At 41.8% G+C, this 19589-nt stretch overlaps 1 protein-coding gene and 1 long non-coding RNA gene across 4 annotated transcripts in view; one reads left to right on the forward strand and one right to left on the reverse strand.

The window, feature by feature from the left end:
- Positions 1 to 335: 335 nt before the first annotated feature.
- Positions 336 to 19589, forward strand: part of LOC140641775 (melanoma inhibitory activity protein 2-like) — a 31251-nt gene continuing 11997 nt past the window's right edge. The window contains exons 1-4 of one of the 3 annotated variants that reach the window (XR_012038368.1): positions 336 to 1006; positions 1576 to 1676; positions 13228 to 13463; positions 14041 to 14597. The gene's annotated coding sequence lies outside the window, so the exon portion shown is untranslated. Of the gene's footprint in view, positions 1007 to 1575; positions 1677 to 13227; positions 13464 to 14040; positions 14598 to 19589 lie in introns of those variants that run through there. The other 2 variants (XR_012038367.1, XM_072842153.1) reach the window with 2 other exon arrangements.
- On the reverse strand, positions 16685 to 18264 carry LOC140623325 (uncharacterized). The gene is made up of 2 exons (XR_012022986.1): positions 18046 to 18264; positions 16685 to 16915 (listed from the first exon to the last, which is right to left on the reverse strand). It is a non-coding gene; the product is annotated as an uncharacterized lncRNA (long non-coding RNA).

The raw sequence follows: 19589 nt of genomic DNA on the forward strand, positions 1-19589 counted from the left end.
GGGGGGCCGGGGCGGGCCGCGGGCGCGCTCATGGCCGCTGCGGCCGCCATGTGCTGCCGCCTCCCAGGGCCATGGCGGGAGGGACCTGCGCCGTGCGCCGCTCGAGGCCCGGGCCAGGCTGAGGCGGCCTCGCGCGGGCGGCGGCGGCGGGCGGGGCGGGGCGGCGCAGGCTGACGCACGCGGGCCGGCGGAGGGCGGAAGAGGCGGCGCCGCGGCCTGGGGCCCGCTCCCCGCCGGGATCCGGGCGGGCCGGGCCGGGCCGAGCCGGGCGGACGGGCGGGCGGGCGGGCAGGGGGCGCCGCGGGGGCTGAGCGGGGGCGGGGGCGGGGGCGAGAGGGGCGCCGCGGGGCGGGGGCGGGGGGTCCCGGGGAGAGCCCGTCCTTGTCCCTGAGGTCCCATCACCCTGGAGAGACCCCGTCCTCGTCCCCGGGTCCCGTCACTCCGAGAACACCCCGCCCCCCGTCCTCGGCTCCCGTTACCCCAAGATGACCCCTCCCCGCCCCCCTCCTCTGGTCCTGTCACCCAGAGAAGACCTCTCCCCGCCCCCCATCCGCGGGTCCTGGCACCCGAGGAGACCCCGGCCTTGTCCCTGGGCTCCCGTCACCCTGGAGCGACCGGGTCCTCGTTCCCGGGTCCCGTCACCCCAAGGAGATCCTGTCCCCATCCCAGGCGTCCCATCACCCTGGGGAGACCCCATCCCTGGAGTCTCGTCCCCCCATCCCTGGGGCCCTGTCACCCCGGGGAGATCCCGTCTCCCCTCCCCTGGTCCCTGAGGTCCCGTCACCCAAGGGAGACCCCGCCCACCACCTCTGGGATGCCATAACCCTGAAGAGACCACATCCCTGGGGTCCCGACACCCCAAAAAGGCTGGGTGCAGTCCCCGAAGCCGCTCAGCCCGAGGTGGGACACGTGCCACGGCCCGGGCACCTGGGAGGGAGGAGCAGCCGAGGGCAGTGTCCGGGTGGAGAGAGGACTCAGGTGGTTGCACCGCTGCGTGTCCTGCGGGGTAGGTCCCGGGCCCCAGAGAGGAGCATGTCGCTCCTGGTAGTGATGGCGCCTCAGTGAGCGGGGAACACGGCCCCTCCGGACTCCAGTCCTCCCCAAGAGTGGGGTGCCCGCGGAGGAGGGCGGCCCCGGGCGGCGGCAGGGCCTACGCAGCCCCGCAAGGCCGCACCTGCTTGCACACGGAGACAGGTGCCGTGGCCCAGACACGCTGGAAACGCCGGCCATGGTGTCGGGGGTCAGTGCGCTCTGGAAGGGCGGCCGCGCGTCCTGCCCTGCCTGGCTTTCCCGGGGCGCGCACCCGCTCCCCAGGCCATAGATTCCGGTCCTTGCTGCCTGGGTGGCATCGCCTCAGAGGCGATCCTTGCATGACTTCTGTGCCAGAGCTCTGCTGCAGTTGCGTTTAAAATGAGGTTAAGGCTGTAATATATTATGTTTCAATAAGACATTAAAAAAAAAAAAAACCAGATTAATGTCTTGCAGAATGAAGCATTTAGAAACTCACAGCTCTTAAGAGTTTGAAAGTGGCATTTTTACTTACCTCCAGCCCTCCCATCTGTTCTTTTTCTGAAGAAACCTCTCCGGAGGAGCAGGCCCAGACAGCAGGTGCAGAGCAGATGGAGCCCGCCCCATGCCGGCTTCAAGAAGCCCCCATACTCTCTGTCCCTGAAAAGGCAAGTTGAATTTTTTCATGTCTTTTCTTATAGCTTCACCTCAAATACAAGCCAGTGTGATACATACACAAGCGAAATGCTCTTGGTATTTTGATAAGTATGTTTAATTTTTTAAAAACAGACTGTAGCAAGTTAAGCCACTTACCCAGGCACAGAATTGGTAATGAAGCCAGGATTGTGTGTTACTTGGAGATGCAATTAACCATTTCAGGCTGCATTAAATTCTGACACCCCAGAAATAGCCACATGTCCTCTCGCAGGGCTCAGTGGAAGGATAGTTTTAATCACGCGTATTTTAATTCATCGCATTGCATTCGGTGTATTTACCCTCACCATGTACTGTTTTTATTTTAAACACGATTGTTTTTTAATTTTGTAGATGCTTTCAGGCCAGTATCTGTGATTCAGGGAATACGTTTCTCTCACCTTAAGATGGTGTGGAGCACTAAGTTTCTGAAGCCAGGTGCCAAATCCATCTCCTCCCAACTCTGTGCCCTTGTGAAAATTACTGTCTTTTTATTTATTTATTCATTTATTTATTTATTCATTCATTCATTCATTCATTCATTCATTCATTCGACAGAGAAAGGCAGAGACATAGGCAGAGGGGGAAGCAGGCTCCCTGTGGGGAGCCCGATGTGGGACTCAATCCCAGGACCCCGGGATCATGACCTAAGCCAAAGGCAGACCCTCAACCACTGAGCCACCCCGTTGTGCCAAAAATTACTCAGTCTTTTCAGACCTCGGGTTTTATCACTTGTACGATGAGGACGTTAATAGTACTTCCCTCCCAGGCTGTTACAGAACTAAATGAGATAATTTGTGTGCTTACCACACAGCAAATGCTCAGTAAATGTTGGCTCTTAAGTCTATTACTTCCACATAACTATAATTATACTGACTTCATGCTTGAAAACATGGACAAGTTATTTTACTTTTTGAAACTTTAAAATTCATTTTCACAAGTAGAAAGCATAAAAATTCATTTATGCTTACTCACCCTATTTATGTTCATCATTTTAAAAAAGCTAATTGTTTTTCTTTTTTCTTTCATTTTTTTAAACTAATATTATAAATGGCTGTCAAAATGTTTGGCTGACAAATGTTTGTGTAATTTGCATCCTTAGCTCAAATTCGTGGGTTGGTTGAAGTTAAATTTTTTAAAATACCATTACTTTTACAGTAAACATCTGTATTTAAAATTCATTAAAAAATTTTAAATCAGGTTCATGGCTCATGACAACTAATGATTGGGGACTTTTCATTTCTAACCAGTTCATCTTTGGACAATTCACTGAGAGCATATGAATAAAACTTTTCATTTCACCAAGAGAGTGCCGCACAATCGAGGAAAAAATTTTAAAAAATAAACAAAAGTGCTAAAAAGGACATGGTCCTATGCTTCACAAAAATTACAAAATGAAATCTCAGGAAAACTGTTGTGATTAACAGACAGAGAGAACCAGCCCATGGTGTGCAGAAATTATCAATGCGTGGAAAACCAATGACAGAAATACTATTTTCAGCTCTTTTACGTTTCAGCCAATCTGTTACTGATCAACTCATCTACAGCTCAAAGTAGAAAAATATTGTCTTATTTAATGACTCTTTCAAAAGTGAAGTGCTTTATAGTAGAATAACACATCTAATTAATATTCTACTTAATTCGGGTTTCTATCCACTGGTAATAAAAGGTAAGTTTTCATTGCTTCAAGGAAGGTGAGCTGGAGCTCTGCTCTCACCCGTATAATCACTGGCATATTTTGGGAGAACAGCAGGTGGGCACAGCTAAGCACAGGATCTAAGACCTGGCCAGAGAACAGAGTAATCCCTGCTTGGGATTTGAACCTATAATGTTTACCTTGCACTAAGGCTCTAATCTCCTAATTGTCAACCGCAATGACCTGGAAGAACACAGAGATACCTCTGCAGTCTTGAGGATTTCATTGTTGTTGTTGTTGTTTTGGTATTCTACATAGAAAGTGCTTTTCGTTTTTAGTTACGTGGATTAAAAGTCCTTTTTTTCACAGGTGTGGATTTATTTTCTCTTTCAACCATAATTTTTATAAACAGGTATACAGTTATAAACTGTAAGTCACTGGAAAAGTGTGGGTAGCTTTCCATAAATTTACATTTCTGGCCCTCTCCAAGTGCAGCGGGAGTTCCCAAATGCACGGTGACGTTGTCTGTAGGCAGTTGGTGACCACGTCTGCCGAAGCAGCCCTGTACTCCTTATCACCATGCTTGCCCTTCCCCATCGGCAACAGCTGTTCCTGTCCATTCTTTGTGAAGTCTGCGAAGAACTGACTCCCTCTATCCCCACACCACCACTTGTGGGAATGCTCGGCATCCTTCCCCGCAAGGCCTGGGCATCTAAGGCCTCTTCCTCCCAAGACCCATCCTGACCAACCAAGACACTCAGGCACCACACTCTGTCTTCACTCCCACCCTTACCGCTGCAAGCTTCTGAGGAAGAGAAAACAAACATCCAAGGGATGCAGTTGGCGTATAGTCTTTCTTAATTGGATAGAGGACCTTTGTAGTCATCCCTTAAATACTCCTGATGGAATCTTCAAAATTCTTTATTTTTTTAGCAAACTAAATTTTATTTCTCAATATGGTATATCCAATGAGAAAATTTTTTTAAACCAGCAAGTCCCATTCATAGCACAAAAACATGTTAAGATTTAATTATTTAGAGTCTAGTTATCACTGAGTGGTCTGTTACATTTGCACAAACCATTAAAAATATTTCTAGAAGGAACACTTCCCTCACACCAGAATAGGAAGAGCACCCAGGCCTGAGCAGGTGGGAACACATGAACCTCACCTCCTCCGGGGACTCTGTAGCCTCAAACACAGTAAAACACAGTCATTCTCTGGCACGTGGCCGAGGCTCCCTGCACAGATCTGCTGTCTAGGGAAGAAGTCAGAGCTGCCTACAGAGCTACAGGTGCCTTGGGAAGGCAGGGAGGAAGTCCTGCCTTAAATGCAGATGCCCTCAGGGTGGAGCAGTAGCCTGAGCCTGGGAAAGAGCTAAAAGCAAGGAATAGCTGCTCCTTCTCTGGTCACCACTGCCTCTTCACATCCCTCTTTGCAGCAGGTCTCAGATGGGGGTGCGAGCAGCACCAGCCCTGGCTGAGTGGCTAGGATGCCCATCTCCACGTCAATGTGATGGGAGTAAGGATTAAAATAGAAAAGATTATAGACTCAGTAATCTTTTTAAGAGAGAATGTGCAAGCAGGAAGGGCAGAGGGAGAGAGACAGAGGATCTTAAGCCGGCCCCATGCCCAGGATGGAGCCCAACATGGGGCTTGATCTCATGATCCTGAGATCATGGCCTGAGCTGAAATCAAGACGTGGACACCTAACCAACCGAGCCACCCAGGCGCCCCTGGGCCCAGTAATCTTATCCTAACATTTACTTTTTCCTGAGATGTACTATCCAATAGAACTTTCTGTGATGGAGGAAAAATGAGCTGTACCATCCAGTATGGTAGCTCCTAGCTATATATAACTATTGAGCACTTGAGGTATACAGCTGAGGAACTAAATTTTTAAATTTCATTTAGTTTTCATGAAGTAGCTACAGGTGGCTAGTGGCTACTATATCGAAAGAACTTAATTCCTGAAGAGCTGAGAAGTTGCATCAGCCTTGCCTCATACTGGCTTACATTTAAGGAAATGTATTCAGTAAATTATTTAGTAACACTTCAACCTAACATCACATTTGCACAGTGCTCTATAGTTTATAATTGCCTTCTCTTAAAAAAAATATCTTTGGCTCTGATGGATGGTTAGCTACTTGCAGAAATACAGACATCATAAAATAAGGCTCCTACCCTGCATTTTTAATTTCCCAGCCCACACCATTTCTATCATATAGTTTGTTAGAGTTCCTACCGTCTAGGATATCCCAAGAGATACCTTTCCAGTGTGTCAGTAGTCTTAGGAATACTTTACTCACACCAGATGCCATACCCAACTTGTTGCCTGCTCATAACATAAGCCTATGTTAACCATTGCAGCAGACCTGTCTCCCATGTTGCTCATGTTGACTTGTAGCCAACTGCATGGCCTGATCAACTAAAAAGACTGTCTAAAACCCCATGTCCAGACAGGCAGGATAGCATATTATACGTATGGGTTTGGGCTCTTATGTCACAAACAACAGACACAGCTTCCTATAATATAAGCAAAATGGCATTTATTATAAGGATATTAGGAACTCATGAAGTTGAGGGACCAGGACTAGAAGCGGGCAGAAGTGAAGAGGAGGGCAGGCACTAGTACATGTGAAAATACATCTGGGGTGCTGAGGATGACATAATGAACTGCAATTATTCCCGTGTCCTGTAGTCACTTGCTTAAGATTCAAAATTTTTTCTAAGATTTTATTTATTTATTCATGAGAGACACACAGATCGAGAGGCAGAGACACAGGCAGAGGGAGAAGCAGGCTCCATGCAGGGAGCCCAATGTGGGATTCGATCCTGGGTCTCCAGAATTATGCCCTGGGCTGAAGGCAGGCGCTAAGCCGCTGAGCCGCCCAGGCTGCCCAAGATGCAAAGTTATAGAAAAAAAGAGTTGAATAGATCAAGCTTAAGTAAAATGCCTCCAACCTCACAGTGAAAAGAATATGGCTCCTTTGGTTTTAATATGAAGAAGCATGTACCTGGATTGACCATCTCACCAAAACGATATACAACTCTGAGAAAGATCTCTGTGTGCCTTTAGGAAAGGAAGAGGAAGCTGAATGTCCAAAATAGACGTGTTCATGACATATGTGATAAGACCCTTCCTATACCCTGTCCTTAAAAGACACAGATACTATAAAGTCACGCCTTCTAAAATCTTAAGCCAGTGATTATATACTGAATCACTGCTGAGCCACATGTCTGAATAACTGGCCAGCTCTAATTTGATCCATCTGTCTTTTTTTTTTTTTAATTTATTTAACTCACCACAGATTCACTTAATTAAGAAACTAAGACCTGTATTTTATCACAAAGGCTCTCCTAAGAAACGTCATGGAACTCCTTACAGCTATCAACACATGCTATATTTCCATGACACCTCCATGACCTATAAGTCTAGCAATCCTATGCTAAATAAAGTTAACCTTTATTACTTTAATCGATTAGGTAGATACATATTAAGCATTCATATTTTTCATTTTCTCAAGTACTTATTGTGACTCAGATTTGTATCTTCCTCTCCAGAAGCTCAGTCTACAAAGAAAATATAACTTCTATTAGCAAGAAAGATAGTGATTAGTACCATTAGTACATTCATTTGAGGAAGATACTAATTTTGAATTGGAGCTTCAGCCTCACTGTCAGCTATTATTACATCAGTAGGGACTGACCACCCTCCAACCTGAAACAACAAACTGAAACAAAATGAGACATGAAACTGAGCCCCACATCAGGCTCTGCACTGGGCATGGAGTCTGCTTAAGATTCTCTCTCCCTCTCCCCCTGCTCCTTCCCCTTGCTCACTCTTGCTCTTACTCTCTAAAAAATTAGTTAATTGAGACCATGTTTCTTAGACATTGAACATCACTGTCTGATGAACAGAGATCTTTGAAAGATGGGAAGCAAAGGGAGTAAGGACGACAATTGACCCAGCTCACTGCCTGGTAGAAGTTTCAGGGCCATGATGTGAGGAAGCGAACCCCACAGAGCCTGGTAGCCTCCTCAAGTTGAGGGAATGGAACTAGGAATCTGTGTTGGACAAAGTGGCTAGGATTCGTAGGGCAGAGTACTGGAGAGAGGAGTTCTATAAAGAGAGATCGCAGATGATCCTCTTGAAGTATTCACCTGAGAATTCACTAGTGCATGGATGTGAGCAAGCTGCCCAAGGCAGAGGAAACATTTGGAAAGGATGGGAGGGGACAGTGCCTGTTCCCAACAGACTGGAAAATCACATCATTCAAAAGTCATCAGCTAGAGCACTAGAAAAGGTCTTCCCTCGATAGTGAGATAAAATTAACCCTAGACAGGACTCTGGAAGATGGTGGAGAAGGAAGCACCAGGAATCTGTCTCCCATCTAGACAAAAATGGCACTTGCAGAATCTGTCTAATGTAATTATTTTGGAACTCTGGAATGTTTTGAAGCATTGAAACTTCCAGAGGAACACTTGGATGGTAAATTTTTGTTCATTTTCGTCAACTTTAGCTCTTAATACAGCAGCAGCTACCCATCTCCACCTCCAGCCACATGGCAGGCAGCTGTGCACATGTTCCTTGAGCAGCTTACATACAGGCTTCAGGAGCAAGGATGGACAAAAAGGGCACTGCCCTCCAAATATTGGTGATCTGTAGTCTCACTGCTGGTTGCTACTTCTGATCACAGAGGTGCAAAGATGCAGGTAGCCATTGTTGTTGCACCTCCCCCTCCCACTGCAAGCCCCTCTCCACACACACACACACACACACACACACACACACACACAGGCTGAGCTGACTTCCAGGAAATGTAAAGGGAAGTGCCTTTTTCTCACCTTCATTTTTCACCTTTCCACTGTCATGAGCCAGACATTAAAGACTGGATATTCAAAAACAACTGCATGTACAAAGAAAATTTAAAAGTGACTGCATTTGCCCAGGAAAATCTCAGAAAATATCTAAGAAGACATTATGTTTATACCTCAGGCTGATCCCTGGTTGTTTGAGACAACCTGAAACAAACAAACAAAACAATAACAAACAACCAACACACCCTGGGTAATGGGGAGAACCTGATTGCCAGATTTACCACATTATTATCTTCAAAATTCCAGTGTTCAAAAAAAACCACACAAAGCATAGAAAGAACTGGGAAAGCATGGCCCATTCAAAAGAGAAACCATGGGATGCCTGAGTGGCTCAGTGGTTGAGTGCCTGCCTTCGGCCCAGGGTGTGATCCTGGAGTCCCGGGATCGAGTCCCACATCAGGCTTCCTGCATGGAGCCTGCTTCTCCCTCTGCCTATGTCTCTGCTGTCTCTCTGTCTCATGAATAAATAAATAAATAATCTTTAAAAAAAGAAAAACCATTTGACATAATCTGTCCCTGAGATAAATTTAATATAAGATATATTAAATAAATACTTTTTAAAAACCTGTCTTAATATGTTCAAAGAACTAGGGATGTAGGGAAAGACAAGAAAACAAGGTATAAACAAAATAGGGATATCAATAAAGAGAAAACCTATTAAAAAAGAAATTCTGAAGCTGAAAAGTACAATAACTGAAATTTTAAAGATCACTAGAGGTATTCAAAAGCAGATTTGAGCAGGCAAGAGAAATAATCAGTGAACTTGAAGAGAGAACAATGGAAATTACCAAAGCTGAAGAAGAAAAAGAAAAACGATTGAAGAAAAGGAATGGAGCCCAAGGGAAATATGGGACAACACAAAATGTATCCACATACTCATCATGGGAGTACCAGAAGGAGAAGAGACAGAAGCAGAGAGAACATTTGAATAGTGGCTGAAAACTTCTTAAATTTGATGAAATACATAAATATAAACATCCAAGAAGCTCAACAAACTCCAAATAAGATGAAATCACAGACCCACACTGAAACACATACTCAAACTCTCAAAAAACAAAGACAAATATGGAAAGCAGCAAGGGAGAAGCAAATAATCACATAAAGCAATCGTCAATAAGTTTATCTGCAAATTTCTCATCAGAAACCATAGAGGCCATATATATTCAAAATGCTTAAAGAAAAATAATATCAACCAGGAATCCTATACCCAGCAAAACTGTTCTTCAAAAATGAGAGAGAAATCAAGACATTCCCAGATAAACAAAAGCTGAGGGGGTTCAAGACCTCTAGACCTGCCCTACAAGAACTGCCTAAAGGAGTCCTACAAAGTGGGAAAAAAAATGGTATTAGACTGTAACTCAAAGCCATATGGAGAAATAAAGATCTCAATAAAAGTAAATACAAATACATCTTTCAAAGGTAGTGTTATTGTAGGAATAGTTTGTAACTGTAATTTTTGTTTCTTCTATGAGTTAAGAGGTTAGTGCATTAAAAGAGAAAAACACTATTAATGTAAAAGCTAGTGTTACTGTACTACTGATTTGTAACTCCAAATAATGTTTTCTACATGACTGAGGACAGTAACGCATTTAAAAAAATTATTATGTTTTGTGGCAGGCAATCTATAAAGATGCACTTTTGTGACAGCAGCTACTAAAAGAGGCAGAATGAAATTCTAAAAGAGCAAAGATTTTTATTGGAGATAAGCTGTCATAAACTACAATTAGAAAGTCACGATTTTAGGATGGTGAATGTAATCTCCATGGCAACTGCACAAAAAGAAATACAGAATTCAAGAACTTTACAACAACAAAAACTCCAAACACAGAAGGCAGTAATGCAGAAAAATGACCAAAAAAACCCTACAGAGAATATACAAAACAAGTAGCATAATGAAAGAAGCTAAGTGCCTCTTTATCAGTAATTACTTTAAATGTAAATGGATTAAACTCTCCAAACAACAGATAGAGATTAGAAAAATGATATGTGAAAAAAACTGGTGTTATTTTTATAGAGATTGCATTAAATGTGTTGATAGCTTTGGGTAGTATAGACATTTTAATGATGTTTGTTCTCCCAATCCATGAACATGGAATGCTTCTCCATTTTTCTCTGTCCTCTTCAATTTCTTTCATGAGTTCTATAGTTTTCAGAGTACAGATCTTTTACCTCTTTAGTTAGGCTTATTCCTAAGTATCTTATTGATTTTGGTGCAATTACAAATGGAATCAATTCCTTGATTTCTTTTTCTGCTGCTTCATTATTAGTATATAGAAAATGACAGTCTCTTCAACAAATGGTGTTGGGCAAACTGGACAGCAACATGCAAAAGAAAGAAACAGAACCACTTTGTTATACTATAAACAAAAATAAATTCAAAATGGATGAAAGACCTAAATGTGAGACAAGAAACCATCAAAATCCTAGAGGAGAACACAGGCAGGAACCTCTTTGACCTTGGCCACAGCAACTTCTTACTATACACATCATCAGAGGCAAAAGAAAGGCAAAAATAAACTATTTGGACTTCATCAAGATAAAATCTGTGACACCTGGATGGCTCCAGGTGGTTGAGCATCTGCCTTTGGGTCAGGTCATGATCCCAGCGTCCCTGGATTGAGTCCTGCATCAGGCTCCCTGCATGGAGCCTGCTTCTCCCTCTGCCTATGTCTCTGCACCTCTGTCTGTGTCTCTCATGAATAGATTATATTTATTTATTCATGAGAGACGCACACACACACACACACAGAGGCAGAGACACAAAGGATATAAAAATACAGATTTGAAGAGGTACCTGCACCCTGATATTTATAGCAGCATTATCTACAATAGCCAAACTATGGAAACAGCCCAAGTGTCCAACAAGTGATGAATGGATAAAGATGTGGTGTATATATACAATGGAATATTCAGCCATCAAAAAGGATGAAATCTTGTCATTTGTAATGACATGGATGGAGCTAGAGAGTATTATGTTAAGTAAAATAAGTCAGTCAGAGAAAGAAAAATACCATATGATCTCACTCAAATGTGGAATTTAAGGAACAAAACAAAGAGCAAAGGAAAAAAGAGACAAACCAAGAAACAGACCATTAACTATAGAGAACACACTGATGATCACCAGAGGAGAGGTGGTTGGAAAAGTGGGGAAAATAGGTGATGGGGATTAAGGAGTGCACTGATCATGTGCACGGGTATGATGTATGGAAGTGTCAAATCACTATGCTGTACACCCAAAACTAATGTTACACTGTATGTGAATCAACTGGAATGTAAATAAAAACTAAACAAACAAATAAAAACCCAAACACAATTTAAAAGTGAAAGGATTTGAATATATTTTCTCCAAACAAGATGTACAAATGGAAAATAAGCATGAAAAGATATTCCACATCACTTGTCTTGATGGAAATGCAGTCTAAAACCACATTGCAATAAACATACTAGAAGGGATTACAATTTTGTAAAATGGAAAATATTACATGTTGATGTGAATGTAGGGAAATTAGAACTCATAATATACCTGGTGGATACATAAAATGTTGCAGCCACAGTGGAAAACAGTTTGTTGGTTCCTCAAAAAGGTAAAAAATAGGGACGCCTGGGTGGCTCAGAGGTTGGGCATCTGCCTTCGGCTCAGGGCGTGATCCTGGGGACCCGGGATTGAGTCCTGCATCGGGCTCCCTGCATGGAGCCTGCTTCTCCCTCTTCCCCTGTCTCTGCCTCTGTGTGTGTGTGTGTGTGTCTCATGAATAAATAAAATCTTTTTTAAAAAAAGGTAAAAAATAGAATTACCTTATGACTCAACATTCCGCTCCTATGTATTTACCCAAAGGAATTCAAAGCACAAACTCAAACAAATATGCCAATGTCCACAGCAGCATCATTCACAAGAGCTGAAAGGTGGGAACAACACAAATGTCCATCAACACATGAATGGATTGATGAAATGTGGTAAATAAATACAATGGAATACTATTATGCTATAAAAAGGAATGAAGCATGGAAATGCACAGCAGTACAGATGAACCTAGAAAACATTATGTTAAGTGAAAGTAGAAAGACAAAATGATATTTTAAATTCCTTTTATATAAAATGTGAAGAATGATCAATTTTATAGAGATAGACATTAATTCAGAGGTTGCCAGGGGCTGGAGAGATGGAAGAATTGGAAGTTATTGCTTAGTGGTACAGTTTCTGTTTGGGGTGATAAAAGTTTTGGTGGTGATGGCTGCATGCCATCATGAATGTAATTAAAGGGATCCCTGGGTGGCGCAGCGGTTTGGCGCCTGCATTTGGCCCAGGGCACAATCCTGGAGACCAGGGATCGAATCCCACGTCGGGCTCCCAGTGCATGGAGCCTGCTTCTCCCTCTGCCTATGTCTCTGCCTCTCTCTCTCTCTCTCTCTGTGACTATTATAAATAAATAAAAATTTTAAAAAAAGAATGTAATTCAGGCTGAAAATAATTAAATGAAGAATATTTTATGATATGTATTTTACCATACCACAATTTTTTAAAGTTACTATTGTAATATACCAACACTATTAAACTCCAAGCTTCAAATGGATGAACCATCTGTGAATTATGTGTCAATAAAGCTTTTTAAAAACCACAATGAGATCCTACTACACACCTGTTAGAATGGCTAAAATTAAGAGTGCTTATTGCCAAGTGCTGGTGAGGGTGTGGAGGAACTGGGACTCTCATACTGTTGTTAGAAAAAAAGTCTGGAACTTTCTTTGAAAAGTCTGGTAATAGGGCCCCTGTAAGTCAGAGAATGTGTCAATAATCCCTGTTTTTTCCTGATTTCCCCCACCCCGAGACCTGAACTTTACCCTAGTCATGGAGAAGCTCTGCAGAGGCCAACTAGATAGCAATAAGCTCAACTCTGAGAAGAAACCTGTCTCATTAGCCTGGAGGCAGGAAGAAGTGACTTGTGGTCTGAAGAATGTGAAGGAAATGTATGCTTATTTTTTTTTCTGTTTTCTGTTATTTTTCCTGAGAGCAGTTCCTTTTGGCAGAATCATGGGACGTGTTGGCAGGTAATAATCAGAGAGAAACCCCACCTTTCTAGCCAGAGCACAAGGGAAAACGGCCCCTGGGAGCCAGAGAGTCTGGGGGACTTCCTGGAGAGAGGAGAAAGCTGGAAAGGAGGCTCCCCAGTTCTGTGTATGAAGACATGTGTCCATGCTCAGCCCAGAGCTGCACATCTGAGGCAACCACCACCAAGAGAGGGCAAGACAGGTTTGTGTGGTGTGAGGCTAACCCAGTGATGGCCTGCTGAGACAAAAACAGCCACCCCCTCCAGAGAATTGTCTAGACTTTTAGCACACAGAGACTCCCGACATGAAGCAGACAGTCTTTGCTTTGCATGGCAGTATGAACCTGTAAAAATGACCAGGCAGGCATACTAAACTGTGTCGTGCAATCTTACTAACCAATGAGTAAAATTATGATTTTCTGTAATGTCTAGAAACCTTCATCAAAACATTAGAAACATATAGTCAGTTGTAAATATATAAGGAAATGATTAAAATAGTAAAATTAATATTTATTTTGTACCCTCCCATTAGCAACACAGAATTAAAGTGCTTTTTGTCTTTTTTTGCAAAAAGTACATTGAGACTCTTTTGAGCAGTGCCCACCTTTTTCTTAAGTTGTATGACTTATTTGACAACTTGTCATAATCCTTACCAAGTCTGGATCAGCTTTCAACATGTTCTACTTTGAGCTTTTAATGTCATGAAATACCTCCATGTGTCTTGAATGTGTATTTGCTGATGCACTTCCTCTGTGACACCTTCACTCTTTTTGTCACAAGCACCTTCCTGACACGTTTGATCAACTAGCCTTGACTGGGTCCCTCTGGCTGCACATCCGAGCATCTGCAGTGCAGCAGTGCTGGCCTGCAACAATCGACAATCGGCTACCTCTTCAACAACCCTATTTATGTTGGATTTCAATTCCCGCTTTCATTGGTCCACTTGGTAAACTGTCATGTGGCTTTATCAACGGAGACAAGGAGGCAACACAACTACATACTTCGCTGTCTGTGCATAAACTGAGATATGCTGTGACCATCAGTCACCAGCAGGCTCGGCAAGAAGCAACATCACTGGTCATTGAGCATGATGCCATCTGCCCCCAGGGACTGGGGAACTGAGTGTCATCAAAAACCGACCTCCAGGGGATCCCTGGGTGGCTCAGCGGTTTGATGCCTGCCTTTGGCCCAGGGCATGATTCTAGAGTCCCGGGATCAAGTCCTGTGTCGGGCTCCCGGCATGGAGCCTGCTTCACCCTCTACCTGTGTCTCTGCCTCTCTCTCTCTCTTTCTCTCTCTCTGTCTATCATAAATAAATAAATGAATCTTAAAAAAAAAAGAGAGAGAGATCTTCATACTTTGGAGCCAAAATACAACACAAAGACAGAGTTTGGGATGAAGAGTAACTTTATTGCTTTATTGCTTTGCCAGCCAAAGGAGGCTGCAGTAGGCTAAGGCCTTCAAAACAGCAAGCCTGCCTGGAGGAAGGGATAGGGGATTTTATAGGGAAATATGGGGTCTAGATTGGTTTTAGGAATTGTGTACTTGTGGCCAACCTCATTCATCCTTCATGGTGGTACCAGGTTCCCAAAACAAAAGGCTAGGAAGGAAGATGGGGAGGTTTGCAGAAGAGAGGGAAAGGGTTACTTAGTTAAAATGGAGCTTCACTGAAGCATTAGTGCAGCTATTTTGGGTTTCGTTCAACTTTACGTTTTTAAGTGGTTTCATGAGGAGCTAGAGCAGTTTGCAGCGCTTGTACTTTATGAAATTACTTAGAAAACATGCTACTAATTAAAACTTGAACCATGATCTTGGGGTACTTGAACCATGACCTTGGGGTACTACTGCCAACGAAAGGGTGGTGCCTGACACTTCACAATCACAAAGCGTCACCTCCAGTATATAATATGCATGAGGTGTGAATCACTAGTACTGGATCACTCCCAAGGGGATTGGAAATTACGCTCCAAGTCAAGGGATCTGTGGATACGTTTTAGAACCACTACATTCCCAAAATACATTTTCACTGCATATAGATTCTGGGTTGATGATTCTTTTCTGCTAATACTCTAAAGATACTGTTTCACTGTGCTCTAGACTGCATGATTTTTTATTAGATATTCCTGTATTGAATATGTTGTTTTGTCTTTCTGGTTGCATTCAAGATTTTTAATCTTTGGTTTTTATCAATTAGATTATGACATATTGGGAATTTTGTTGGATTTTTCTGAGTCTCTGGAACATGTACTTTTATTTTGTTCACCAGATTTTAAGTTTTCAGCAATTATTTCTTCAAAATATTTTTTTCTGCACCAATTCCCACCCCCCCATCTTTCAGAGACTCAAATGACAAAAATAATAGACTTTTTTTTTTCTTTCAAGGTATTATTTAGGGGATCCCTGGGTTGCTCAGTGGTTTGGCACCTGCCTTCAGCCCAGGGCGTGATCCTGGAATCCCAGGATTGAGTCCTGCATCAGGCTCCCTGCATGGAGCCTGCTTCTCCCTCTGCCTTTGTCTCTGCCTCTCTCTCTCTATGTCTCTCATGAATAAATAAATAAATAAAACCTTTAAAAATTATTTAAATTATTTAAATTCCAGTTAGTTCAAAATATAATGTAGTATTAGTTTCAGGGGTAGAATTCAGTAATTCATCAGATGCGTATAACACCAGTGCTCATTACCTCAAGTGCCCTCCTTAATGCTCATCACCCAGTAACCCTGTACCCCTACTCCCTCCCCTCTGGGAACCCTCAGTTTGTTCTCTAGAGTTCAGTCTCTTATGACTTGACTCCCTCTCTGTCTTTAAATTATTTTATTTTTCCTTTCCTTCCCCTGTGTGTTCATCTGTTTTTTTTTCCTTAAATACTAGACTTTTTGATATTGTTTCACAGATTCCTGAAGCTCAGTTCATTTTGTCTGATTTTTTTTTCTCAGTGTTTCTCAGATTGGTTAATGTGTATGGATCTGTCTTGAATTCATGACTCTGTGTTACATCCATTCTGCTATGAAAACCACCTATTACATGTTTATTAATTTCAGAAATTATATTTTTCAATTCTAAAATTCCCATTTGAGATTTCCTTTTTTTTCTTTTTTTTGAGATTTTATTTATTCATGAGAGACTCAGAGAGAGAGGCAGAGACATAGGCAGAGGGAGAAGCAGGCTCCATGCACCGGGAGCCCGACGTGGGATTCGGATTCAATCCCAGGTCTCCAGGAATGCGCCCTGGGCCAAAGGCAGACACTCAACCGCTGAGCCACCCAGGGATCTCAAATCTTGGACATTTTTAATACTATGTTGTGAGACTCTGCAACCTATTATAATCCTCTGGAGAATATTGACTTTAAGTAGGCAATTAACCCAGCTAGACACAGGCTGAAAAATTAGGTCTCTCCTTCCATAGACAGTGGCTCCAACGGCTGTTCTGGTTTCAAAGCTTTTGCTCATGTTTTTGGGTCTGTCCACCTGTGTACAGCTTAGGTTTGAGCCCAGGACTTGAACATTTCTTGTGCAGCATCAAGGACTCCTCTCCCCTAGCTCTCTCCCCTATAGTTCCCCAACATACACTGTTTGAATCGCAGGAACTTTCTGGAGGTTTTGTTGCCCATCCTGTCTTCTCATAGTTCCAGGACTGGGGTCCTCCTCAAGCAGGGCTGAGAAAGAAACAAAGCAAGAGATATCTCTATCTTTATCTCCATCTCTAATCTCATCTATACCTGTACCTGTATCTGTGTGTCTGTCTACCTACCTACCTACCTATTGGGGAGAGAGGGAGAACTTTCAGAGATTTCCCCCTAAAATCTCTTTGGCTCACAGAAAAACCCTTTTTCTGGTTCTCTGGCCAGAAAGACAGGGGTTTTACTGGAGTTCTTGCAGCACATGCCAACTGGGGGGAGTTCTGTGAGTGGGGCCATTTCCATGTCAAAGCTGGAAGAGTTAACAATATTGGGAAACTCATTCCTGTACAGGGTGTTCCTTGATTTTTGGCTTGTGCTCCCCAATTTTCCTGTCACTATTTACTTTTCAGAGTCCACAGGGAGTTGATATATAATTTTGTCCAGAAATGTAACAAGTGGGAGAAATAGGCTATAGTGTGCTTACACTACTTTGGTCAGCACAAGAAGTCCCAAAACTTTTAAAATCTTATAAAATTTAAGCTTGAGTTTGTTTTTTAAGATAATCAAGTATTTTTTTCTAAGTGGCTTCAGCCTTCTTTTTTATGTCCTTCCCTAGCAACAGGGATTTTTAGAACAGTGTGTTTGGCAAGTGAGTCCTCAATGTTGTGATATTTTTTTTACTAAATGAGAAAATACCAAACTTTCCCTTTGCTTCCTTTGCTCCTCAGTTCAGTAGAACTTAACTTTAGCATTTCCTAATGATGTTTCTGAAAAGTTTTGATTTTTCAAAGTATCATGTACTGTATTTCCGAATCCCAAGTTGGCTTCTGCTGTATATTTAAATTTGATATAAGATAGATGAAGACTACTTTGCCACTACTCTGTTTATTCAAAATACTGTTTACATGAAGCAAACTTTGGTAAGAAAAGGTATCCTGGAAGCATTTTTTGTAATCATCTTAAAATCATGTCTGTTTTCTTTAGTTTAAACACAGAGAGAAAAGATGTAGCTTATTTCAATGAAAAGGAATCTTTTTAAGCAAAAAGATTGCTTTAAAATTGAGTCAAACAAGTTATGTAAAAGGAAACATTTGATTTTAAAACATACACTTTCTATCTTGCTGCAGTTTAAATATAGACAAAATTATACAATCCATCAGTAATACCGCATAAGAAACTGTATCTGTGGTCGTTTGATGAGTAAGTGTGTGGAGGTTCTGATCAGCTCTTTTGTAGTGTGCCATAGAAAAGAGGAGCTCGTTCACCTGTTGCTAAGCAACAATGCTTCCCAGACCAGAACTTGTGGAAACCAAAGACAGGGTAGGGTTATGAATTGTCCAAATTCACAAAGAGAAAGAGAGGGTGCAGTATACAAGTGAATAGAGATCCAGGAAACCACTTTTTGAAAACTAAGCAAAGGCAATTCAAGTGAATATTGGAGAAATAAACCAAAAGCCCAGTTCTCTAGTTCTTCCAAGCATAAAACACACACTGAACCCTAAGGAGTTCTGCATGTGCAAGGGTCTAAATATTAACTCCCACATAGTTCAGTGAACTCAAAGTAAAAAATTATAATGAAGACAATTTTTATTAACACATTTAAGGCATTTTACTAAAAATGCTGCCTTTCATAGGTAGTAAAAGAAAGTAACACTATAGTTTTATTAATAGATTGCTAAATTTCAGATATGAAGCACAAAGAATTCAGCAAAATTGAATGGGAAGATTAATATTGTTATAGATCTAAGAATTAAACGTTTTAAAGATTTTATTTATTTGAGAGAGAGTGAGAGCATGAGTGGGAAGAGGGGCAGAGGCAGAGAGAGGGCCAGGAGAAGGCCCCCTGTTGAGCCCACAAAGGAGAACTTGGGGCTTGATCCCAGGACTCTGAGATCATAACCTGAGCCAAAAGCAGATGCTTAACTGACTGAGCCACCCAGGTGGCTTTTCCTTGAATTAAATTGCTAAGACTAGAAAAAGAAGTGTTTAAAGAAAAATAATCCTGTTTTATCTCAGTTGCAAAGAGATTAAAAGTTCTCTCTTTAGAAAATCTTAGGGATATATATAAATAAGTTTATATTTAATATAAAATTAAACCCTCTATTCTGTTTCATTGATCTATGCATCTGTTTTTATGAAAAAACAATACTATTTTGATTACTATAGCTTTGTAATATACTTTGAAATCAGGAAAAGTGATGCCTTTGGTTTTCCTCTTGCTCAAGATTACTTCAGATATTTGGGGTCTTTTCTGGTTCCATATGAATTTTAGATTTTTAAAAAAATTCCTATGGAAAATGCCATTGGAATTTTGATAGAGATTCCTTTGATAAGAATAGGAATCTATTTGTTTTGTTAGGGAGTGTAGATTGCTTTGGAGGATATGGATATCTTAATAATGTTAATTCTTCCAATCCATAAATACAGGATATCTTTCCATTTATTTGTGTCTTCAATTTCTTTCATCAGCATTATATAGTTTCAGTGTACTGAACTACAGTTTCAGATCTTTCACCTCCTTAGTTTAACTATTACATTGTTTTTGATATTATTGTTAATGGATTATTTTAATTTCTTTCTCTAATGGTTGATTTTTAGGGTATAGAAATACAACTGATTTTTGTATACTGATCTTGTATCTTGCAACTTTATGAAATTTATTAGTTCTAAGTTTTTTGGTGGAGTCTTTAGAGTTTTCTATATGCAAAAC

The sequence above is a fragment of the Canis lupus genome, chromosome 1 (genome assembly GCF_048164855.1).
Source record: "Canis lupus baileyi chromosome 1, mCanLup2.hap1, whole genome shotgun sequence".
Classification (NCBI taxonomy): Eukaryota; Metazoa; Chordata; class Mammalia; order Carnivora; family Canidae; genus Canis; species Canis lupus.